This window comes from Nannobrachium achirus, assembly GCF_963921795.1.
Source record: "Nannobrachium achirus genome assembly, chromosome: 9".
In the NCBI taxonomy this organism is placed as follows: Eukaryota; Metazoa; Chordata; class Actinopteri; order Myctophiformes; family Myctophidae; genus Nannobrachium; species Nannobrachium achirus.
The window spans coordinates 20,253,939-20,280,689 of NC_137818.1; the positions used below are offsets into that span (position 1 = coordinate 20,253,939).

The window sequence follows — 26,751 nt, forward strand, 5'->3', positions numbered from 1 at the left end:
TGCCAATTTCATTGTGAGCACAGTGAAATTGGAATCCAAAGTGCAACCTTAACCACAATACATTTCTGCTAGTGAGGATGAATGTTGCCTTTATTCGTCTCCGCCACAACGTTTTGTTCCCTCTCACTCCCCTCTCACCACTTTCACGCCGGGCTGAATCAATTTGATTTTCGAGAATCAATTTGAGCCTCCGTGCGAGAATGTACGGCGCGGAATGGGGAAGCCGAGCACATTGCAGGTGCAGCTAAGCATGAAAAATGTTTCCCAAAACTCCTGGTGAAACCCAAACTCATGGCCCGGCAGCCGGTACAGATAACACTGTGGACTATTAGTCAGTTCCATCGGAGAAGATTACACCTTGTTCCTTGGTGCTATTATGCTTTCTTGCTGAGGCACACTAGTTTCTCCCAGAAATGACAGCGTATTGATGGTGGAAGGAGAAGTGCCTTCCTGAGGTTGTTGGCTGGAGGACTGCAGGGGCCGGGACTATAAAATGTGAATGTTTCTGACTGAGTCACTCCGACTGACTCATAGGCAGGGGCTGCTGAAGGGGCGGTCGCAACCCCCCCACCAGGTCCCCTAAGTCCACCCAAACAGTTGGGTCAGGACCAATTTGTGGGTTACGGACACATTTTTATGGGTCCCTTGATTTTTTGTTAATTAATTTTGTCAAAACATTTACGAAAAACACTCCCTCAAAAGCTACGATTTTCACGAATAAAAAATAAATATATAAAGATGTTTCAAAGTAGGCCTAATTTAATTAATAAATAAAATAAAATTATGAGAAATTCCATAATTTAGAAAACAAATGTTCAAGAAGTTGTGAAAATAGACAATCTGCTGTTTTCACTAGCTTGGGTCCCAGGCAAACGTCTAATTTCTACTTTTGGGTCTTGAGCTAAAAAGTTTGGGAACCACTGCCCTAACCCAATCAAATTATTGGCTTTAGGAATTTGACACAAACTAAACAAAGCTCCATGAATTCAAGGTTTCATGAGCTGTGTAATTGATCGAAAATAAGTCATTTTTTGGGTGAGCTACTTTAAGCAACATGTTATTATGTTCTGATGGGGGAGTTGTGCCCTACTGTGTCAGACTCACAACGCATGATGTCCCCGGTCTCGTAAGATAAGACGCATCGTTGAAATCAATTATGTTTTCATCATCACAGCCAAGCCAATTACAGTGTACAATTAGAGAGAGAGAGAGAGAGAGACTTAAAACTCCTGTATCTCGTATCTTAGTGCAAACCGTAGTTTAGTAATTCATTTGTGGTTAAAACTCGTCAATGTGTTTTGCAATAACGTTGCTGTCCATGGTACTGAAGTGTGGTAGTATACAGTATGCACTGTAGGGATGGGACGATATGAACATTTCATATCACGATTATTGTGACAAAATAAATCGCGATTTACGATATAATCGGCATAATCAAAATCCATTATCCTGGGTGGAACATTTGCCAAAAAATAGCAGATCTACAAGCTCACAACACGTCGTGTTGCGACGCGTTGTGAGCTTGTATCGGCAATTTTTTTGTCAAAGACATTTGATAGCGATATAGAGAGTGGAAAAAAAGACTATCAAGTACATATATTATAAGTATCTTTTACCAATTATAGGGGGTTTAAGTGGTACCAGATATGCAGCTCTGCAAATAAAAGCTGAATTGATCCCAGTGCATGACGGAGGACAATAGCACGATAAATTAAATCTCCACGATATGATTATCGTGAGTGTTTTTTATCACGATAAACGATAATATCGCGTATCATCCCATCCCTAATGCACTGTGTGTGTTGGCATACACTTGGGCCATATGTCAAATCGACCGGCTTCATTGGGAATCGTCTGCCTGCATTTTTCTAAGAGATATGTTATATAGTTTAGTTCTTATATTAGTGAATTAATTTCTCCATTGACTTGAATGCGAAAATGCAAAAAAATAACTTTTTCCAAATATGGAGATGACTGACAGATGACTGATGTCATAGACCACATGCAAAGCCTGCGGAGCTACAGTACGTAGTTCTGGCAGGCAACTCAAAGGAGCGCCAGTTGGGGTGCCCGCTGGCCTACCGGTCCAGGTGCATAGTACCACATAGGCTCTGATGCTTGTCGCGGGTTCGAGTCCCGATTCTTCTTGCTGCTGTTCTGCCATCTTGCTGCTGCTGCTGCTGCTGCTTTGTGCTCTGCTCTATGACGTTATGTTGTGCCCCCACGACCACCCCAGCACCCAGTTGTGGGCTCTTTTTATATGATTCCCTTATATCGTCGTTGTCGGGTGGATACCTCGTATCTCCAAGTTTCAAATTTGTATGTTCTTTCGCAAAGTAAAGCCCTGCTTCATTGTACAAGGCCGTTGCACAAAAGTAGTGAAAACAGCAGATCTACAAGCAGTAGATCTTGTAGATCGGCTGTTTTCACTAGTTTAAATCATTTTTAAAATGAAAAATGCAAAACGAACAGTTTTGGACATACAAGGTTTTCACCCGACAACGACAATATACTGTATGCTTACAGGGAATGAATGAAACTAGACAGAGCTGTGACGCCAATATGCTTATAAATATGTTTTGCTCGATATATTTATGCTCAATAGATATATATCCAAGTAAAACGCCATAAGGCTGAGAAGCGACCGCCAGGTCGTGCTGAAACAACAGAGCTTCTGGCAGTGCACAGAGACAGACACACAGACGCACACACAAACAGACGTAGCATTTCATGTGAGAGCCAATCAGCGATGCGCCACAGACCCATGTGAGTGAGTGTTACACCTAATGTGTTTACTTACAACTTTTTGTGACCTGCCTTCATGGATGGAGTTGGAGGGAGGAACTGAAGTCGATAGGTAACGAAATGTTGTGTATTAGCGTGACACACTCACTGACAGTCGGACGGGCAGACATGAGGTGGACGTTTTCATATTAACTGCGACCTGACAGTCGCAATTGAATCCAAGAGTTGTCGGACTGAACTGCTAAAGTATCGTACAGATTATGCTCCTAGGACCTATACAGTATAGTGGCTCAGTTGGGGTTTTGCTGCTCTGTGTGTGTGCGGGTGCGTGCGTGCTGACTGCGGTGGCATAGCGTGGTACAGTAGCATGGCATGGGGGGCACATTGAAAAATGGTGGCTATTAGTGAGAGGAGGCTTTTGGCACCCGCTCTGGAGGGCAATGGTGCATACACAACCGACGCAATGCACCCTGGGAAAGTCTCCTGAGCATCGCCAGCAGCAGTGCCATTAGACATTGTGTGTGTGTGTGTGTGTGTGTGTGTGTGTGTGTGTGTATGTGTGTTCGTGCCTGGACATTTGTGTGTGTGTGTGTGTGTGTGTGTGTGTGTGTGTGTGTGTATGCAAGCTTTTGTCTCAGTGTGTGTGCGTGCGTACGTATGTTGAGTGTGCAGTTAGCGCTAACTGTTTTTCTACTGTTGTTTTCTGTAGCCCTCAGGCAGGCTTTTAAACAGCCTGTCATTCACTCACCCACTGAGGGGAGGAGATTGGAAGCAGGGAGGTGGAGGGTTGATCCGAGTTAAGCTGTGTGAGTAATGCGTACTTCCAGTAATGTAGAAATATCACATCAACACTGTACAGCCACCCATAGCAAAGATTGTTAATTAAGGAAGACACACCATCCCAATCGGAGCCACATGGGACACAAATCCTGCAAATGGTCTCCTAAAGCCGACATCATAGTCGCCTGGGCGGTGGAAGGCTTTACACCGCGGTGTAGTCTTTTCGAGTCTTTTTGAGTCATGAAACGACAACGTTACGTCATTCCTCGCGGTGGAGAGCTTTACACCGCGAGTCCCAACACATCTCTCTGTTTTTACTATCAGACAGACAGGCTCTACACCCCGTTCACTGATTGGTCGACCTGAACGGAGTTTGCGTCTGAACCAGAGGGAGGCGGGGGAGGACTTCACCGTGGGCCCCGTGACTATGATGTCCTGCACTTATTTTCTGACTTGAGGTGGAAAGCTTTCCACCTCAAATTTGCGGTGGAGAGCTCTCCACCGTACACTCTGATACGGGCTTAAGTGGGAAAATCTCTTGAAAGTTTTTGTTCACCGGTGCTAGATCCCACGAGAGGGTGTTGCCAGTACAGAGAAAGGTCGATAATAGGAGTTGATTTTCTCCTGATTTGCCTCTCTGAGAAAAGAGGGTTTTAAATGAAAACTTGGGAATATTGTGTGGCTTGTGACGTTTGGGTCCAATATTTAGTTCAATGACCATGGGGTTTAAGAATGGTTCAGAAGCTGTGTTCACGTTCACACTCCCACTCCCATCCAACCTGCCCCCATCTCCAAAGGCGTCCGCTCACTTGACACAGATATGGGAAGTAAACCAGAGATGGGATGTCTTGCTATTTCTGTCTTGGCCTGTAGTAAGGATAGGTACCAGGAAATCACTATTTACATCTTTTTGTCTGAGCTTCTAAAACAATAATGTCAGAGGATTTTTAAGCCTGATTTATACTTCTTGTCCTACAAGCCCACAGTGCATCGCATTTGAGCTTTGTTCTCAGTATTTCCGGCTCAGGCCAACATCTCAAACATATTTTGAGATGGGGCTCCACAGGCCAAATACACATAATTTTGGGGGTCCTTGACATGAAAAAGTTTGAGCACCACTGACATAGAAACTGTTAGGATCCAGAAGACATTATTGTAGAGTCGGCCTCAGACAGAACTTTGGACTGTCTGTGCCAGACGTCTTCTCTTGACAAGGCCATTGTGTGCTGGCCTTGTCCGTCAGTCAGCCAGTTCGTCTGCGACGGAGGCAGGTGGCTATTGGCCAGAGACTGATGTGGCTGTGGCCCTTCCCGGTGACAAAAGAACACTCTCTGTGTTACCCCTATTATTATGGCCCAGTCTATATCCCATTATTCCTGGGCTCTTCTCTCTAACCCCATGATGGAGTGGTCTATCACGGCCGTGTGTCGGTGTGTCTGCGCGGCAATCACGACCCTCCCCATCCATTCCCTGGGCATTGATCCAGCTGTGAGGTGTCTAACACAACGTTGTGATCAATACCATATTTGCCCCTTCATTGATCGATTGTTTTATGGTGATGGCATGGCGGGGAGGGAGGGAGAAGTGACTAAACCCTCTCTCTCGTTTGTGCTTAAAGATGTCTGTTTTTACGTCTCCGTGAGTTTCATTTACAACAGGGCCAGTGATTTATGTTTTGTGTGTGTGGTGGCGCACGCAAGCGCGTCTCTCTGTGTGTGTGTTGTGAACAGTGGTGGGGAGTAACTGAGTACACTTACTCAAGTACTGTACTTAAGTAAACCTTTCAGGTATTTTTCCTTTTCTGGAGCATTTCCAATTATCAATACTTTTACTTCTACTCCATTACATCTCAGAGGCAAATATTGTACTTTTACTCCACTACAATTAACTTACATGTCTTTAGTTATTAGTTACACTAGAAGCTGACTCGGAACAATGTAAATAGGGAATGAATGCCCCGCCCTTTAATGCAAACCCCATTATACCTGTTTTCATAGGACCCATTTTGACCATCTGTCTGCCTGTGTCCATTTATGCCCATATATGGAGATATCTGTATCTGTCTGTCTGTCTGTCGGCGTCCATTTTATGTCCATATATGGAGATCACTGCAGTTATAGTTCTGGGTCCATTTTATGCCCATATATGCCCATATATGGAGATATCTGTCTATCTGCGTCCATTTTATGCCCATATATGGAGATCTCTGTATCTGTCTGTCTGTGTCCCTTTTATGCCCGTATATGGAGATCTTTGTGATTCTGCGTCCATTGTATGCCCATATATGCCATATATGGAGATATCTGTTTATCTGCGTCCATTTTATGCCCATATATGAGATCTCTGTCGCTTTTTGCCCATATACTGTATGAAGATCTCTGCACACACAGTACCGGTTGCGGAAAACTCTGATGTCAGACATCAGCTCCACATACGGGCATTCATTTTATTCCCATATATGGAGAACGCGCGTGCCGGTGGGACGAACGGTTCTCGAGGTAGGCGGATTACATACATACATACTGTACACACTCACAGAGATTTTTTTGTTGACTCATGTGGCGTACGTGATGTCAGAGCCTTTTATGATGTGATGTCACAATGAGTCAGCGCTTGCGCCGATTTCCTACGGAACAGCCTGATGTCAACAATCAGCCCAGCATAAGGAGATTCCGAACGTTTCGTGCCGGTTAGGGAAAACCGCATGTCGAATCTGAAGCCGGTGGGACGAACGGTTCTCGAGATACGTGGATTACAGACAGACAGACACACACGCAGACACGCAGAGACTTCTCGCATTTATAGATAGATTGTAGATTTTGATTAGTATTACAACATTCATTACCCACTTCGGCCCTATGTACCATTTGGAAATAGCCGGTCTACAAGCTCACAATGCATCATGATGCGACGCATTGTGAGCTTGTAGATCGGCTATTTTCAAAAGATTTCAATACATTTCAAACATTTTAAAACTTGTGAAATGGGACATTCTGCTTTATGAGTACTTTCTACTTTTAGTACAGTTTTATATATATATTAAAATACTTTTATTTTATACTTACTCAAGTACATCTTGAATTTGCAGACTTTTACTTGTAACATACATACAAGTATTGATACTTTTACTTAAGTAAAATAATGAGTACTTTTTTCCATGGCTGTAGTGTTTGTGAGGTGGATCTCCAGGGAGTGTCTCTGTGCCACCAGATATGGGACCCAGACCCAACGTGTGCCTTTTGAGGCGGGGAGGACAAGCGTGGGACCCAGACCCAACGTGTGCCTTTTGAGGCGGGGAGGACAAGCGTGAAATTAATTGTTCCACTTCATCTCCGGCCAGCGTTCTCTTCTTCTGAGGGAGTAATTTGTCGCCTGGCGTATGGGGGGGAAATAAGGCTGTGAGAGAACGAAGGCGTACTGCATTGATTCTGTGTTTTACCGGGAGATTCTGAGATGCTGGGAGTGATTTCCTGCCAGTGGTGTAAAGTAACTTAAGTACATTTCCTCAAGTACTGGACTTAAGTTCAATTGTGAGGTATTTTTTTTGTACTTTACTGGAGTATTTTGAATTTTCTACTCCACTACATCTCAAACGCGAATATTGTACTTATTTGAAAAATAATAGCTTACTTGTTGATTATTGATTGATTATCATCACAAAATACTCCAGCCCTATATTTGGAAATGGCTGATCTACAAGCTCACAATGCATCGCAATGCAACGCATACTGTACATCACCATTTTCAAAATATATTTTATACATTTTGAACCTGTGAAATTTGTGGCACAATGAGTAATTTTACTTTTAGTACTTTTAAGTATATTTTGATGCAGATACTTTTGTACTTTTACTCAAGTACATACTTTCGTAGCTACATACATACTTAAGTACAAAATGTGAGTGCTTTTTCCACCACTGTTCCACCGCTGTGGACTTTTTTGGTGGATGACGTGTGTGTGTGTGTGTGTGTGTGTGGGTGTGTGTGTGTGTGTGTGTGTGTGTGTGTGTGTGTGTGTGTGTGTGTGTGGGTGTGGGGGTGTGGGTGTGTGTGTGTGTGTGTGTGTCTGACCTGCTCCGTGTCAGGGGTTAAAAGACTGGCACTTTCACAGGAAGTGGCACGCAACAGGAATTGAAACACTATCCACCCAACTGGGTTTCTCTCTCTCTCTCTCTCTCTCTCTCTCTCTCTCTCTCTCTCTCTCTCTCTCTCTCTCTCTCTGTCACACACTATACCCACTGATGTTATCTTTCTCCCAAGCAAGGCTCTTTCATTCTTTCTCTCGCTTCTTGCTTTCTCTCTCTCTCTCTCTCTCTCTCTCTCTCTCTCTCTCTCTCTCTCTCTCTTGTTTTTGTCTTTTAATAGAGCTGTCCTCTTGAATTGTAAGAAACATCATAATTCCTACGGTTGTGCAATGATGTTTTCTAATAAAACGTGAACCTTGAACTTGACTCTCACTATCTCTCTCTCTCTCTTGCACACAAGCATGCGCACACACACGCACGCACACAGGCCCTCGCACAAAGTGTTGTTGTGGCAGGGTGACACAGTGGCAGCAAACAGAATTAACTTCACATCCATGCGACATCCTCTCCCTCCTCCTCCCAAACCATGTCAGCCTGTAATTGCAAACATGGCTTTGGGGAATCAATGGCCGTTTATAAAAAATGATGACGCTGCTGCTGCTGCTGCTGCTGCAGAGCCGCACTGTAAAATACCCGCTGTTAATTTAACTGTTGAGACGTGTAAGAATAATGTCGTTTTATACACTCTCAGAATAAAATGAACGTTGAGGATTTTGCTCTGTGCTGTCCTCTGAACATGTTTCTGTCTGGAGGATATAGTACATGACCACGGCTGGAGGAACCGCCCTGATGTCGCCGATTTTCAAGTAGTAGAAAACGTGAAAATAAGACTGATTTTGTTTTTGTGTGTTTTTTCATAATAACACAGTGCGGACACGGACGGACACACAGACACACACGGTTAAAAATGTAATCTCCTTCCCTGGCCTTTGGCTTGACAGACATAATGATGTCAAGGGAGAAACAACAAAAACACAGTACAGTAATCATACAGACACATTATTTTAATGCCTGTGGTTTAGTGGCTATAAACATAATATACTTAATGTCACTATTACTATTACTCTTAAACATTACACGTGAGATTAATATTCAGTTAACGGCCACATGGACTTGAAAGTGTGAAAAGGTCTCAGAAGATGAAAGAAGACTGTGTCTCAAGTTCCTGTCCCTCACAAAACTAACAGCTTCAGACTAGATCATTGGTTCTTCTTTACAAGCCTTAACACTAAGGATGTTACTGTTTATATCTGGGTCCCAGAGAGAGAGATCTCTCTCTTTCTCTCTCTATGTCAAACTGAGGGTCCTTGACATTAAAAGAGGTTGAGAGAATCACTGGATTGTGCGTGGCAATACACATGGAGGAATAAGCTAGCCTTGCGTTGCAATGGCAGATTCATCTGGAACCATAATCTCCTGCCCTCCTGGCCGTTTGTCACTTTGTCCTTTGTTGCACCTTGTTTTATATGTCTTGATCTGAAAGGATTATTGTGTCCATTGAGGAAATTTATGAGTGTGTGTGCATCACAATCCGTTCTATAGCTTACCCTATAAACAGTGTTACATTGGAACTTAAAACGCACGCATCACGCACACACGCACGCACATACAGTACACATACACACACACGTAAAATATAGGCACAATACACAAACATAATATTCCACTGTAGGTTGTTTAAACATGACTTTAAATACAGTAGGCTACCACAAATTGACTTTGAAGGTACAAAAGTAAAATGTTATCAGACTAGTCGAATACAATTTTTTTGTGGCTGTTATTATTGTTTCTTCTTTTTACTCGCTTTTCGATTCGTCTAAGAATCGAAGTTATCTACAGCAAGAGTTCCCTAAACTTTTCAGGCTGCGACCCTCAAAAATGACCATATTTCAACTGGGGACCCCCCACCCAGACAAGCACTTGGAATTGTAGGCATTTTTAGTTTGACTCGGTTCCACAAGATAAATGGACGATCTACAAGCTCACAACGCTAACACAAAGTAAGCTAATCATCTGGGGGCCACTGATCTACAGAATAATCGCTGAGAAAGTAATTTGTGTTTTTTTTTTCCTTTACCACACTGTCCTTTCCTACATTAGTATTTCTTCTGGTCCCTGTCTGCTGTTCCCTGTCATCTAGGCCAGGGGTTTTCAAACTTTTTTGACTCGGGTAAATAACTGTAAATAACGTTTTCATCCACGGCACCCTTGAATTACGCTGTTGATTTTTAGAATCTTACGTCATATTGGAGAAATATCTGTTTCCTTCAGAACTGACTGAAAAAAACGTTATACTTGACGTTTAACCACTTGAACCCCAGCATGCCTATTCTGGGGGGAAGGTTCACCAAAAATAGCCGATCTACAGGCTCACAACGCGTCACTAGGTGACGCGTTGTGAGCTTGTAGATCTGCTATTTTTGGTGAAGAGAGTTGTCATAGATGGAAAAAGAACTCATCAAGTACAGTGCAAATCAGGTTTGTTTTACTAAGCATAGTGAAGTGATATTGATGTAGTGATATTGATGAATTCCAAATTCCATTTCCCCTTTCTGTGTCCCTGCACTCTGTGCTTTGCTCTTCCATTTTCCTGGTGGTGACTTTTAGTTCTGTTCTACCAGAGTGCTTCTCTGAGTGCTGCTTTGATCAGTTGAACTGTAAACGCCATATATCCTGGCTTCTGGAAGGCTGTGACACGCACTCACGCACGCACAGGAACATGAGCGTGCGCAGGCTTCTTTGAGAGTCTCCTCTGTTGTTTATCCATACCCATGTTGTCAATTTCATCCACTTGTCTTCAAACAAGCAGACAGACAGGCAGGCAGGCAGCAAGCAACACACACGCGCAACACGCACGCACGCACGCGCAACACGCACGCATGCACGCACGCACGCACGCACGCACGCACGCACTCACGCACGCACGCACACACACACACACACACACACACACGCACACACGCACGCACACACACACACAAACAGCAACCAATAATAATTACAGTTGAATGAGACAGGATATTACAGGACGGGCAGCACTGACAGACTTCAGGTTCCTGGAAGGATGCTCCTTGGGGCTCCTGGCAGCAGCAGCCACGCAGTTTGTAACTACTGGTGTCCTTTTCTGGTGTGCAGGCCGGCTTTCATTTAATGAGCATGCTGAACAGGGAAAACGGCACCGAACCCCAACTGCAGCAGCAGGCTAGGTTGCGACATTTAGTTTGTCTGTTTGCAGTTTTCTTTTTCTTACCGGCTCATTATTTTTTCGATTATTTTGACCTCTTTGGATATTATACAGTACAGTATGTGAATATTTGAATTCTAATGAAAAAGCACCACTACATTAAAACAAATCCAACTATATGGGTGCATACCTCTGCCCGCACCAGCATCTTGTGTTCCTTATTAATGGACTCGATCTCCATATTTGGAGAGAGCAGTACAGTATGTTCTTTTGACAATTTTCTTTTTATATTATAAAACAATGAAGAATTGCCAACACACAAAGAATATCCTTTTCACATGATTTATTTACCTCTCTGGACAAAGGACACCTTGTGTGCTGGCAATTCTTCCTTGCTTCATGATATTATTAAGCTGTGCACCGTAAAGACTTTATTCAATTTTGAGTGTTGCGGGCTTCCTGCTTTGTTGCAGTCACCTCTCTCTTTTTATATTATATAATAATCATTATTATGTATCGAAGCGTAACAATCTCTTCCGGCCGGAGCAGCCCACTGATGATTCCCAGAAAGTTTCAAGGTCACTCACTGGGCTTAGAGCCAGTGCTGGGAGACTTGGCTAAACTCTTGATAGATACATTATTGTTGGCATCGCTTTGTTGCCATTTCATTACTACAACTTATAAATAGAGATGTCGTCATACACTCCATCATGATATGTTCCCATTTCTTCTATCTAGCTTCTGTCTGTACATCTATTCAATTCACAAAATCTCTTTCTCTCTCTCTCTCTCTGCGTCGGACCGCCCCGTGTCCTCAAACTTGGCGTGAGTGTGCCAGCGATGACTCGTAGGCGAGTGGGAATGCATTCAGCTCAATAGGACCCAATTAGTGTGAGCTTGTAGATCGGCTATTTTCTTAGTGTTGGTGTAGAGGGTAAAAAGAAAAGAGCAAGTACAGAGCCAGCAGTCAAGTTGACTAAATATTGAGTGTTTAAAAGGTCTGAAAATACACATGAATCCAACATATTCATAGAAAAGATAATGTGTGTCTAACAAGACTACTGTATAATAAAGCTATCGATGAAATCTATGACAAAGTTTAATCTGCAACACAATTTTATATAATATGTAGCTGAGTAGCTACATATGTACTGTAGCTAAGCTTGGACTGAAAAACGTTGGAGATCCCTGCTTTATTGCATAAATGGGTGGAGCATTCATTCCCAATTTACATAATTCCTTAGAAGGTTGATGCCCGTTTATAACAGTAGTAACAGGAAACAGAGTCAGCGTTCCTGACTTGGTCCCCGAGTAGTAGAATAGTATTGATAAAGCATCACAACCAGTCTGTGTTCTTCTAGGTCAGTGGTTTTCAAACATTTTGGGGTTCAGTGCCCCATTCCCTGATTTCTGAATCCAAGTTCCCCCTTTATCCGAACACTCTGTTTAGAGAAAGCTATAGCTAGAGGATGAGGCTATGACAGAAGGACTCTCACATTTTGAAGAATATAGCATTGCAAATGAAGTGGAGTGAAAGAGTTGCAGTTAGTGCCCTCTGAGCTAATTTGAACTTTGAAATTTGTCGCAATAACATTTAAGTTAGTCAGGATTTCGGTGTTGCGGTAATGTGCAAAGATTCTTTCTCTGTCGGTCCTTCTCTCTCTGTGTGTATCTGTCCTCGGGTTTTGCCCAAATATGAAGATGCCTGATGGCATAGTACTGACACCATATACTGGCCTCTAAGTAAACTAAACAGTAAGACTCCCTAATTGGGAAATAAGCGACCGTTAGGTCGCATACACAAACTTAGAGATATTGTGTACCGCTTTGTGTGATTTTAGGGCAAAATCTGTAGGGGCAGTGTCCAAAAATGTGTTTAGCAAAAATCGGCCTGATGATGGCGCTAGAAGAGGGGCATGTATTGCTCCAATAACGTGCATGCACATGCACTGCAGTACTCTGCAATGAACTCAACAGATAATATACACGCCACAGAGACTATAGTGAGTTGGTACAGTAACTTCATAAAGGCTGATGTGAACTGCACTCTGATTTTATCACTATAATGATAAGCACCATAAGCATGGGTTCTTACCGCAGCCTTTTATTTTATGATGCCATAAACATGGCCTTTACTCGGTACATTCATATGACTTTTGTCTATGTGTAGGCCTAAATGCATCAAGACAATGACTTCTACAATAATCTCTTGTGCTCTGATATAAGGCAATTTACAAATACAAAAACATCATTCTTACATTTCTAAGAATCTCAATATCAGGAAGCCTTTTTCTACTTTATATAAATCCATGAATCTCTGTGTATCTGTCTCAATCTGTGGAAGAACAATACTGCATCAAAAGTACTCAACAAACTACTATACTGGACAAACATTGGCAAAATAGTCACATAATATAAGAAAAAAGGAAACATTTTGAAAATAGTCGATCTACAGGATCACAAGTATTTTGGTTGCAATGCGTTGTGAGTCACAACGCATTGCAACCAAAATGTTATCCGGGGGACAGAGTCAAACTAAATCCAATTAACACATTTATTGCTATTGACGAGATAACTAGTCATTTGCGAGTTTTCAGCGATTACCCTAAACAGCGCTCTTCGCCAATGTATGAGTGGTGCTAGGTTGCTAGGAGACGAATACAACCGGAAATTACTCCATTCCAAAAAGGTTTTTGGATTTGGAAAAAACCATTTCTCTGATTCTTTCCCCAGATTGTGTTTTTGGTCAAAGCAAGCTTTTTTCAGCTTTATTTTGGGGGGTCACAACCTAAAAGAAACGTTTAGAAGCACTGCAGTAGATGACTGACGTAATGATAGACTCGACTTGCCTCTCTAATTTCTCTGACAATAGGTGATGCTCTAAGGACACTGACAATGGGAACTGCATTTGTGTTTAATAATGCCATTGAATGATACCAGCCTGTGGGTAGACCAGGCTGTTGATCCTCTGTTCTGAGGAATGCAGTGTCTTCTGAGGAATGTAGTGTCGGAGGACAAATAAGGTCCAAATTGGTAAAGGATTAATGAAGTGCGCTGTCCGATCCGCTCCCTTTGTCCCCAAATGATGAAGAATTACAAGGAAGCTCTGTGTAGCCACTGATGCAAGTCCAGTGCTCCCGAATGAATGGACTCGCCATTGTTGCTTTGTACAGCAGAAAAAAGGGGAGTCCCGCACACTGTCTTCACTTACAAAAAAATGTGTTGATAGGGATACAACCTTACGGTCACTCAGCGTAGTCTCAATGTTCGTACACAAAATAATTGGTTTAAAGGTAAATGTAGTCACAGGAACCTGTAAAGGGGAACGGGTGTAGATATTTTGATCAGGTTTTCAACATGGTAAATGTAGTCACAGGAACCTGTAAAGGGGAACGGTTTGATCAGGTTTTCAACATTATTTGTCATAAGAATGGTCTGCTTTCATTGTAATTGATCAGAATATCATTCAGCTTGAACTTTATAAGCCCTGATGTGCTCTTGATGCTTCCGAGTTCATTCCTGTTGATGCATGTGAGTGTAGATGTCTTTGCTTGTGTTGTGTACATGTAAGATTGGGAGAAACGTGTGCATTTACATAAGTATATACTAAAGCTCATACATCCGTCCGGACGGACGAACAAAAACAAAACAAAACAAAACAAAACAAAACAAAACAAAACAAAACAATGCCTCCGGCAGCGGCTGTTGCTGGTGGAGTGGAGTCATGAAAAGAGAGAGAGAGCAACAACAGCTGTGAGGGAGCGCGAGGGTGGGACACGGTGAGGTGGGCTCTGTCGACGCGTAAAATGAGCCGGCGAGTTTGGGGACCTGGGGCTCAGTGTCCGTGTGAAATGGAAGTTTATCTCCCTCATTAATCACTGCAGTCAATCAAACCCCGTGGACACATTCACACACCCATCCAGACACGAGCACTTAAAACACATTGATTGTTTATTTATTTACTTGATCATACTACAGCGTCACACAAAAGTGTGTTTCAAAAGAAGCAGATCTGCAAGCAATGCGCAGGTTACTTATTAATATCTGGATATTGCGACCATGGCACGCTGTGTAGAATAAATGCAGAAACAATGCGGAACGTAACCAAACTAAGGTAATTAACTCACTTGCTGCCATTTAACAATACCTTCGTACTCCAATCCTGCCATGAGTCTCCATAGACTTCCATGTAATCAGTAGTGCACGGATAATGCACACCCATGCCTAGATCATGCACCATGTGTGTCCACATTGCTCACAGCTTTCAAACAAAAAAATCAGAATGGAAATCCGTTCAGGCATTCATGAGTTAACAGCCACTATGTTTTCCTATAATGTAAACAAAAATGGCTGCCATGCTTGAAAGATGGGGTTGCTATGGGGGTTAAACATGCGATTTCGCGATCGCTATCATGCCTACTATCGTTTTTGGGGTCAAATTTTTTTTTTTGAAAACATTTTTCAAAATTCTCGGGTTCCTCGGGCATGGCAGGGAGGTACATCGCGAAATTCTCGGGTTCCTCGTTTTTGGCAGCAAATGAGTTAACATCTCGGAGGCACCAAACATACACTTTTTTTTATGTTCGGATCCCGCTCACCCGAACCACTGAATGCCGTCTTATTGTAGTCTGGACCGAGGTGAACATAACTTTTTTTACGGCTATCCTAGTGCAGTATGCATTGTGCTTCAGAGTAAAGTCTACATGCCCGACCTTTCGGGTAACAAAGCTATATGCATTCTTTGGGGCCCTGAAGAATATACTTTATAAATGGTCTATGTCGGGTGGAAACCTCATATGCGCCGCGTTTCTAGGTTGTGGATCTGCTACTTTTGATGCTTTTGTGTGACGCTGTAGTGTAGTATAATCAACTAGGGTGTTCATTTACGAAAAAGCACAAAAAGTTAGAACACAGAAATAAGAGGTTTCTGCCCGACAGCAGCGATGTATACAGTATATCAGGGGTCTTCAACAGGGAGTCCGGGACCCCTAAGGGGTCCTCAGAGTTACTACAGGGGGTCCTCCAAATCTTTGAGTGATAGAATGTTTTGTTTTATATTCACCACTTGAACCCTTGTGTCCATATTCTGAGAACTTTAGCCAAAAATAGAAGATCTACAAGCTCACAACGCCTCGCAGCGCAAGGCGTTGTGAGCTTGTAGATCGGCTATTTTCGGCAAAGAGCTTTGATGTAGAGGGGGAAAAGAGCAGACTAAGTACAGAGTGAAAGGTCAAGTGTATTGAAGGTTCAAGTGGTTAAGTTTCTGAAAACACAAATTGACATGAATCCAAAATACATTGATGATTCTGCCAAACGATATGGAAAACTATGGAATCTATGAACAGGTTGTGGGGGGTCCCTGCTTCATCTCTCCCTCAACTAAGTGGTCCTTGGCCTGAAAACGTTGAAGAATATATTTTAAAAACGTGCATCTCGGTTATTCGATTCATCGAAAAAGTACTTGATCGCTACGGAAATAGTGGACAGTTGCAGCCCTGCTTAGAAGCCATCATTAAAGTGGTGGTGGTTCAGGCAGTGTGTCAGCTGGCTGTGGTGTGGTGATGAGGTGATGTGAGGAAGACATGTCTCTGGCTAATTGGCTCTGCTCGCCTCTCTGCCCTGGCAGCCTGAACAGCACGCCAGCAGACATGAGACATAAGAGCCATGTGGTGGTCAGCGGTGGTCCGGCTTATAGCCTCTCCGTACGCCTGTGCGTCATGTTGTCAGGACCACCCACTGGGATGGATCCTCCTTTTGGATTCAATTAGGTGTGTGTGACAGTCAATCACGCTAATCGATTTAATTGATTATAAAAAAATAAAATAAAAACATCATAATAATGGTAATTGATCGGCTATGTTTGGCGCCACTGTACGACAAAGTATAAAGTACGACTTTAATCAGACTAATTGATTTGATTTAATTGATTTTGACGTTGATTCATTGTTTGGTTGGTTGGTTATGTTTTTCTTGGGCAGTTTCATGGAACAGGTTTAAGCAGTCCCATACAATGATGTAGATGTTTTCAATGGATGTCAATTGATTAATTTAGTCTTATACTCATTGTATTGCTTATAATGAGGAGAGGAGACTCTGACGGACTGACGGATGAGGTAAACGCATGCCAAGGCAGGGGTGGGTGGGGGTGAACAAGGACAAGAAGAAAGCACACATGACACAGAGAGAGAGAGAGATGATAATGAGGCAGATAGAATCCTGCTGGTCATAACAAGACGTGGGAGTAGGGACAGGAACGGCACAATTCATTGAAAGTCGTGATAGCGTGTTTTCAAAATGATTTAGATTTGCAATTAATTCAAGCCTATTATTTGGTCAAGCTGTACCTTGCCGTCATCTCACACAAACGTTATTAACCAGAAACCCTTCTCCGTCAGGGTCACTGAGGCAAAACGACATCACATAGGCCATCACTGCATCCATATTGTATGTCGTTGCTGTCGGACAGAAACCGCTTTCTAACTTTTTTCGTGAATTAACGTCCTACTTGATCACACTACAGCGCCCATAAAAGCAGCAAAAGTAGCAGATCCACAAGCTCGAAACACTGCACAAGCGTCACGTTTCGAGCTAACAGATTATTATTAATGGCAGAGTTGCTCAGGGTGTGGGTGGCAAATTGAACAATTCATACCAGGGGTATAGGCAACTTTAGGCACTGATGCCACCATTGGCACGGGGAGGGTGATTGCTGGCACCCTTGCGTGAAAGAGTGTGAGAGAGAGGATCTTTCTTTTAAAATAAAGTATCAATGAGTAGATTTAAGTCTCCTCGCATCTGCACGCATATTTGCCTCCAGCACACAATCCTTCCTCCATTAGCTCAGCCCATCCTATTTAGTGTTGTGTAAGCCTCAGAGCATGTAGCCTACTGCATGTCACACACCAGCGCTCCAGCATGTGCAATACTGTACAGTATGTATGTATGCTTGAGGCTGGTTGAAAAAGGTTAGAATAAAGACACAAGGATTCTTAGGTGATGTCACTCTCATGCGGCAGTGTTTCAGAATCAATGTAGGCTAGGGATGGGACGATAATCATTATTATCATTTATCGTGATTAAAAAAGAAGGGGAAAAAAGCCCACAAGAATCGTATTGTGGAGATTAAAATGTATTGTGAAATTGTCCTCCGTCATACACTTGGATGAATTTGTTGAGCAGCAAATTCAGTAACATTTAAAACCCCTAAACCCACTAAACTCTTATTACAAATATCGGCACATGGTCCGCTCTTTTTGCCCTCCACGCCAAACCTCTTCACCGAAAATAGCTGATCTTATACACTGCAACATGTTGTGAGCTTGGGGGCGGCATCGATTCGTCAAAAATAGTCTGGTTTTTGACAAACGTTCCCTCTAGAATAGGGATGCTGGGGGTTCAAGAAGTGGTTAACATTTTATGTTGTAAGCTTATTCTCCATAATATCCGCAATCGCAATTATTTTTCCCACAATAATCGTGACATGAAATTGTCATATCGTCCCTTCCATAAAGTAGGCTGTGTGGCGGTATACCAAAGACACACCAGTGTGCACTTTTTTGGTTGCACATACTAGACATTATAAAACACGCAGCCACACCCACTAATCGAATGCGTATTTTTTTTTTTTTTACAATTGATTGCGCATTTTACCCCCGCAAAGTCGCCGATAATTCAGGGCTCGATCACTGATTATTTGTCAGGCCTAGTTGCTAGCGGGGCTTAAATCCAGAGGAAGGGGGAGAACAGCAGAAGAAAGCAGTTGAGCCAGGTTTGACCTGCTGTCACTGATCTCCTGTCAGCCCTAATACACCACCTGCAAACTGGTTTAAACCCCCTGGCTCTGTCTCTCTGATTGGATACAGAGCTGTCCTGTCTCGCAATGGGATTGGCTTCCCCCCTGTGACTGAGATGCAGCCAATGTGATCAGCCACACAATCCACTGTTTGCTGCTGGAATTAGTGCTCAACCCCAGGTTTAACCACATGAGCCCCGTTAGTGTTTCCATTCTGGAGCGACCTTTCAGCAAAAAGCACAGTTTTGTTTTGCAAGCGTTGCAACACAATGTAAAATTGTGTTGCAGTCTTCAGATTAGACTTCAGTTTTGTGTTAGTTTGCTTATTTACACATGATCTTTTTTATTGATCTTAAGATTCATGTTAATGTCTATTTTCAGACAGTTAACCACTTAACCCTACAAGCCGATACTACAAATGCCTTCTAATTTCTAAATCAGTAGTTCTGAAATGTTTTCGTGCGAAGGACCCCCAAAATGATATGTATTTGGCCACGGACCCCCATCTGAAAAAATGTATGTTGCTATAGGCTGTATATGTCACCGGATGATAGAGAAACAGGACGGTCGAGAAACGTAGCACTCGTCATGCAGCACGGGGCGGAGCGGAGCCGCTCGATTGTCCACGACATTGCAAGCGGCGCGCAGGCCAGCGGACCTTGGTCCTGCTCTTCGCCCCCGAGCACCGCAGGTGCGAGTGGCCGCGAAGAGCGGGCCAGGGCCGCGCGGCCGGCGGAGCGCCGCGCGAGTTACGAAGCCGTGGTGAATGCAATCGTTATATTTATGCCCAGGCCGTAAGGCCTGGGCAAGCCCACGATAAACGCCCTGTCCAAGTGACTACAATGGAGCTAATGGCTAAGCTAGGCTAGGCTAGGCTAGTAAATAAAGTCGCAAATAGAGTCGCACACGAGTGACGTCAGCGCCTTCACTAGTGAATGGCTGTTGTCGCCACCTGGTGGTGATTGGTGTGTGGTGAACGACAAAACAAGCGCTCTTACATAGAACGTCCTGCGTTACCCAAACATCCGGTAACATATATATGTCTAAAATCTAAAATTATACAGATGCTTTCCCGGTTTTAATGGTATAAAGTAAACCCACAACACTTTGTAAACTTGACCTTTTGGCTCGGCACATGGTCCGCTCTTTTTGCCCTCCACGCCAAACCTCTTCACCGAAAATAGCTGATCTTATACACTGCAACATGTTGTGAGCTTGTAGATCAGCTATCTTCGACGATTGTTCCCCTCAGATAGGGATGCTATAGGGTTGAAGTTGTTAATGTAAAAACGTTCCTATCGCACAAAGATGTGGTTCCCCCCCCTGTAGTAACTCTGAGGACCCCCTAGGGGTCCCTGACCCTGTTTTGAAGCCCCTTGGTAGAGGGAAATAAAAGGAGGGGTTCTAGTATAGAGCCCTGAGTGTCTCCAAGCATATAGTAAGTGGTTAATGGATGTCTGTACTGTACATTTGTGTGTGACTCATAATACCAGTACAATCAGCTTATATTCATGTGTATTCATTCAGTGGTGGACAAAGTACTCAATTCACTTAATTAAAAATGTACTTATGTAAAAGTATCAATACTGCAATATAGAAAAACTAGTAAAGTAAAAGTCTGGTAATCAAAATGTATTTGAGTAAAAGTACAAAAGTATTGGAATCAAAATATACTTTAAGTACCAAAATGAAAGTACTCATTATGCATAATGTCCCATTTTACAAGGTATAAAAAAAAAGATAATGGCTGATCAGCTATTTTCAAATAGCCAAAGTTTACATAGGGCTGAAGAGGTTATGTTTTGTAATAATAATTCATATCTACAAAGTAACTAGTAGCTAACGTTTTCAAATAACAGTAGTGGAGTAAAAGTGCAACATTTGCCTCTGAGATGTAGTGGAGTGAAAGTACTGAAAGTTGGAAATACTCTAGTAAAGTAAAAGTACATCAAGTCAAAAGTGTACCTGAGTAGTACACATACTCAGTTACAGTTACCCTCCCTTCCCCTTGTCTGGTTTATGACCAGCGCTGTCAACTGTTGTTGAAAAGGTTGCTAATGCTTATACCGCCATTTGTCCTCGTCGTTACGTTGCCTGCTCCCGCGCACCTGCTTTTAGTCAGCAGCGCCCACCCCCGCCCCCACCCCAGCCCCCACCCCAGCCCCCACCCCAGACACTCTGTAAAATGTGGCTGCATTTCATGCCCTCTCAACCTCATGTCATCCCACCTCACTCTCCTCCCGCTCTCCACCTCCGTGTTATATCTTCCCATCATCATCACCCACCCAACCACCCACCCACCTACCCGTCCGCCCGCCTGTCTGTCTGTTTTCTATCCCTTTATCTGGCTCCTATCAAAGGGATGCGTGGCATCCCACACAATGCTCGCTCCTCAGGGACGTGCAGAGAATGTTAGAGAGGCAGTGGCTGAAATTGATGAAAATGTCGGACGCGTTGTGAGCTTGGAGGTCGGCTATTTTGGGTGCTATAGACCACACTGAACTGAGCATAATCAAGTGTATATTGGAGATGTGACGGACGGCGTGGATATCTACACAGAGAGGGCAATTCTTTCAACATAAGATGCTGCATTTCAGGAGAGTTTGGACAAGGCAATTGTCTTGAACGCTGCCTTCAGCCAGGTATGGCATGCAAAGAGGGCATTTGCATTTCTTTCACCATAGTGAAAACTGCATTCATGGTCTGGAGAGGGCACTTTTTACAGACAGGTAAAAGGGCAGGGGCTCAAGCCCTCTTTGATGTCTATGTGTGCATGTGCATGCTCCACGTGTCCAGCTATATCCCTCTCCCTCTCTCTCTCTCTCTCTCTCTACCCTCCCTTCCTCCCTACCTCTATCTCTCCCTACCTCGCTATCTCTCTCTGTCTGTCTCTGTCTTTTAGTATTGTCTTTCCTCTTGAGTGTGACAAAAATGGAAGGGTGCCCATATCTCCGTTCACACACAAACGTACCCACGTGCAATCGCTCCCAAGCGGCGAAATAGGTGCGGAATAAAATTCACAAATGAGATTGCAAAATGACTGCGTTTTAGACACTGAAAAAGGTATACCCCCCCCCCCCCCCCACTATTCTGGGGTTGATTGTTTTTGGCGGAAGCTTTGATTGAGGCTGTCTGGTCTCGTTGATAACTCACTCCGCCCAGAACTCACTCGCTCCCCCCCCTCCCAAAAAAAGAGAGTTTGTTCATTCCTCTCCTTGTCCCAGACGTCACCTTTCCCATCAGCATGAGAACACACACACACACACACACACACACACACACACACACACACACACACACAGACACACACATACACGCGCACAAAAACGTTCCAAAAAAGTGCCTGATGCCAGGCCAAAATCCCTCTCTGTTTGATGATGTTCTGCTGCTTTTATGATCACTTAAATCCTACCGTCTTCTCCTCCACCTTGTCTGTTCCCCCCAACCGTGCACGCACACACACACACACACACACACACACACACACACACACACACACACACACACACACACACACACGTACATCTCTCCGTTCCATCTCTCCACTTAAACCCTATATATATATATATGGGGGAAATCTTGCTATTTCTACGTCCCATTATTTCGACTACCAGCGTCGGCAGGTTAGCTACTCACCAGGTTGACAACCCATATGTCAAAATACTGGGACAGAGAACAAATGTTATGTCGAAATATCGACACGCTCCCATATACACAGTATATATGTATGTATTGTATAGTTACATTGTTGACCGGGGTGCCCCAGTAGTCTGTACTTGGTCCCCCCCTTTTCTCTCCCCCCTCTACACCAAATCTCTTTAGTGTGCGCTGGCCACTCCCCCTATATCCATCGCACATGCTTCATTATTTATCCTCTGTCGCCAGGCATTGTCATACATACATATATACGAGTATAAATCGAGCATTAAGATACATCCAAGGTGGAAAAAAAAAGATCTACATGCTCAGAATCCTCTGAGTTTGTGGATCTGCAATTGAGCTTGCGGATCCGCTACTTTTTTTGGGGTGGGGGTGGGGGGCGAAAAAGTATAAGTGAGGCTTTAGCGGCTTTGGCATAACATTAGAGAGGGCCATGCCATTTGATACGGCGGTAATCTCCCCTTAAATCCCCAGAGAGTGGAACACAGCCGCCTGCCTGCAGCCGTGCAGCCTCCTCACTTCGGAGGCACATTATTTTCTTCCTCTGATGCTTCCTCATAGACTCTTGTTTCTTATTTATTTATTTGTTTGAGAGTACTCTCCCTCCCTCGCCTAGCTCAGCAGATCCAGTTTGAACTGAGCACTGTGTGTGTGTGTGTGTGTGTGTGTGTGTGTGTGTGTGTGTGTGTGTGTGTGTGTGTGTGTGTGTGTGTGTGTGTGTGTGTGTGTGTGTGTGAGTGTGTGAAGTGAGGATTTAATGTCAATGTCCTTAGAGGATTGAGTCTCTTGAGACAGACTGTTGACTCACGCTATTTTCAAATGCTACCGTCATACAGTCTGGTCTGTACATCGGGAGAGCTGAAACGGCTCAAGGCTTTAAAGCGTAAATTAGTAGTGCAAATGTCTCCTTCTGTATAAGCTAGTGTTGTCTTGGACAGGTACAATAGCTTATCAATTGGCAGCAGCATTCTTTCCAAAAAACGTGCAGGCACAGTAATTGCAGATACTGTACTGTATCTAATCAAAGCAGAAATGTTCAATCAAATGTGCAAAGGAGTCAAGCATATATAGCATAGATTCAGCAGCAGTGTTTGATGAAGTGTGCAGGATGTCAAGCTTACATTATTTATAGAATAATAGACAACTAGTCCATACAACAACTATATGCTTCATTTCCACCCACCTTCCATCCGGGCTATGGGAACTGCAACCACGACTGCAGATCCTATAGTCCGTGCGGATTCGAGGACTGTTCACAAGAACGCTAATAAAGAGGTTAATTCTGGGAAAAGTGAACAATTGGTGTTGTCACTCTCTTCCAGGGACGTGCAGAGAATGTTAGAGAGGCAGGGGCTGACATTTCTAAAAGGGCCTTTTGGTGGAAATATCGAAAATAGCAGAACTCCAAGCGCGATGCGTTGTGAGCTTGGAGGTCGTCTATTTTCGGTGCGTGATACCACACTGAACAAAGCATTATCAAGTCAATACCGGAGATAAGGCGTACAGAATGGATTTCTACACAGAGAGGGCAATTCTTTCAACATAAGATGCTGCATTCAAGTTCAGGCGAGTTTGGACAAGACAATTCTCTTGAATACCGCCTTGAGGTATGGCATGGAAAGAGGGGCATTTGCATTTCTTTCACCATAGTAAAAACTGCATTCATGGTCTGGAGAGGGCGCTTTTTACAGACAGGTAAAAGGGCAGGGGCTCAAGCACCCTTTGATGCCTATCTGTGCACGTGCCTGCCCTTTTCATATTCCAATAGTGGAATAAGTTCAGATCAATAATGGTCAACACACTGAGACTGAGGAGAAAACGTGGTTACAGACAGACAGACAGACAGACAGACAGGCAGGCAGGCAGGCAGGCAGGCAGGCAGGCAGGCAGAGGTTTCTTCATTTTATATTTAGCATATCAGTTACATCTTTTACTAAATTTTGTTCCTCAACTAAATCTGTCTGGGTTGAAGTAATCAGCCTGTTTATTTTATGACAGAGAAATGTAATTTAGATTGGTGCAGATCGTGAGGTCAGTGGAGTGTGATTGGTGCGCTCTGTGTGGCTGATTATTCTTTTGGGCTGCTTGATTACGCCTCAGGCGGAGTGGACTGGTTTTTGCGTGTGTAATTGTGCGCGTGTATGTATGTGCGTGTATGTGCGTGTGTGGATTAGCACTCTGTTAGTTTACTTTGGCAGAACATTTGCATTTTTTACAGCATGTTCACTTAAACATCACTCAACACACATCTGACGCTTCCCCCAGACTCTGTAATCGCAGATGACATTCCAGCTTATTTCTCAGTGCTGTTTCATTATTGTAAACAGCCCGACACTGTGTTTTTTTATCGCGCTGACACAGAACAAGGGATATTGTATTATCCTGGTCAGTGTGCGTTGTGTTTGAAAGGATTAGTAATGCCTCGCCAACGTCAGCTAAACAAAATTAATTGGGAAGGAGTTTTGGGGATATAGTTGAACAAGAAATATTACAAAATAATTCATGTATTAATACGAATCACCATGCTGCCTCCACTCAAATATGGAGTTGTGTATTTGACAAGTTTTCATCTTCTTTAGTCAAACAACACCTCCTACAGGTTGAATAACGGAATGACATGGTAATGTGTGTCTGCAAAGCTCCACAGAGTTGTTTTGTTTTTCCAAGAGTAGGCCTGTTTCCCAGAGTAGGCCTATGTACACATCTGGAATTTTTATCTAGTCACAGAGAGTTGAAATATTTTCAATTTGTCACAGGGAGTTGAAATATTTTCAACTCGTCACAAAGCTGAAATATTCTTGAATGTTTGGATGGGGGGGCCTATTTTAACCCTCTTTGTGCCTATCCCGAACAAGTTCGGCTTTATTTCAATCCAATACAATGTTTTTTTTTGCTATTTTACTTACCCTGAGCTGCTTGTAGAGATGTGGGTGGTCCTGGCTCGTCCTACGCTTTCCAATGAGTGATGCTAGATGGTCCGACGATTTATTCCATTGAAAATGGTTTAAAATAAAGTTTAGAGCCCCCCCAAAAAAACTCAATCTATACTGTCGGCGGCGCGACGTATTCCGGGGTGCCTATCCCGGACTAGTCCGCGATATTTAATAAAATGAATTAATTAATCGGAGGCCTCAACGAAGCCCCGGTCTAATTTTCCATCCATGGCCGGGGCCGCGATTCTGTTTACATCGGCCCATAATCGGGCAATGCTGCCGCGCCGCCGATTCCAATACAAACTCACATCTTTAGAGACCTTTTTCTCTGAACTGTGTTCCCAGTGCAGCGACAAAGTTTTTTTGCGACTAAAATAGCTTCAGATCAGGCTTCTAAAAAATAAAGAAGCTAACTTCCTCCTCTCGTCATCCATAACAGTGGCTGCAGTGAAATCACAAGCCACTACTGCCTCTGTCGACGGAAGCTAGAGCGAAGGCCTATACAGAAATGTCTGGCACTCTGGCGCCCTCTTGTGGCCCCGGCACAGTATGAGTTAAAGAGCCAGATTTTCAGGAAGATTTTCAGGCTACCTAAAAAAACTAGTAGCCAATCAAATCCGGATGCCCAGATAGCGATTTTTAATATCTGCAAGTTTCCCAACAAGCTTACTGTGGGAAAAATGTGTGCTTCACTTCCCTCTACACAGCTGATTCAAATCACTGAACAAGCACCATGTAATCACCATGCAGAGATTCAGGTGTGACAGTAGCACAGCAACCAGTCAGAATTAAACAGTTAAGGGGCTCATGGGACTCTAGGAACAAGATGAGAGTGACTACCACTTGATTCCAGTCAGCAGATTCGTTTGGTGAAAAACATTAGAGTCTATGAGAGCCGGCTAGACCAGCTCATGAACAAAAACTATTTATGAACGACTGACACCTTTGTCATATAATCGGTTTGGGAATATAAAAGAAGACATATCACAGGTATTTCTACAATCACTTGCTTTTCGATGTGCACAGCACAGCATTTTATTTAGGGATCTAAACAGCGGCAGGTATAGTTTCTGTCTCTGAGCTATTGCGAGAGTTGGTTTCCAGACAGGGAATCGTGGAGAGTCTCACGATACTAGCTAGTTCAGAAACATACTTTGTGCTCTTAAGATACCTCTATAAAGTTATACAGCGTACACACCGAAAAACAACACAGAAATGTGTGACATTTTTTCTTTTATATTAATGAGCCGAGTATTTTATAAAGGTCTCTATCGTTTAGAGTTTTCTTATGTTCATTGAGCTGTCCTGCCGGCTCTCATGGACTCACCGAACTTCCGGAGTGAATTTGCCACCCAGTGCGATGAATATGCCGGGCAAGGCAATTACGTTGGTGACTCTTCATGCAGAGACATTCATTGATGGGACACAGGAAACTTGTGGATAGGATAATGAAAATAGCTGACCTACAAGCTCATAACATGCTGTGAACTTGATGATTGCCTTCAAAAATAAAACATTGCGCCTATTACTGACATGCCCAAAACAGGGGGACGCCAGTGGAAAGCGGTTAGC

General features: G+C 43.4%; 1 protein-coding gene across 1 annotated transcript in view; it reads left to right on the plus strand.

The window, feature by feature from the left end:
* The window catches only part of LOC308291136 (voltage-dependent calcium channel subunit alpha-2/delta-3-like), a gene marked incomplete at both ends in the record, with an annotated part of 340,367 nt that overhangs the window by 21,854 nt on the left and 291,762 nt on the right, over nucleotides 1-26,751 (plus strand). The window lies entirely within an intron of this gene.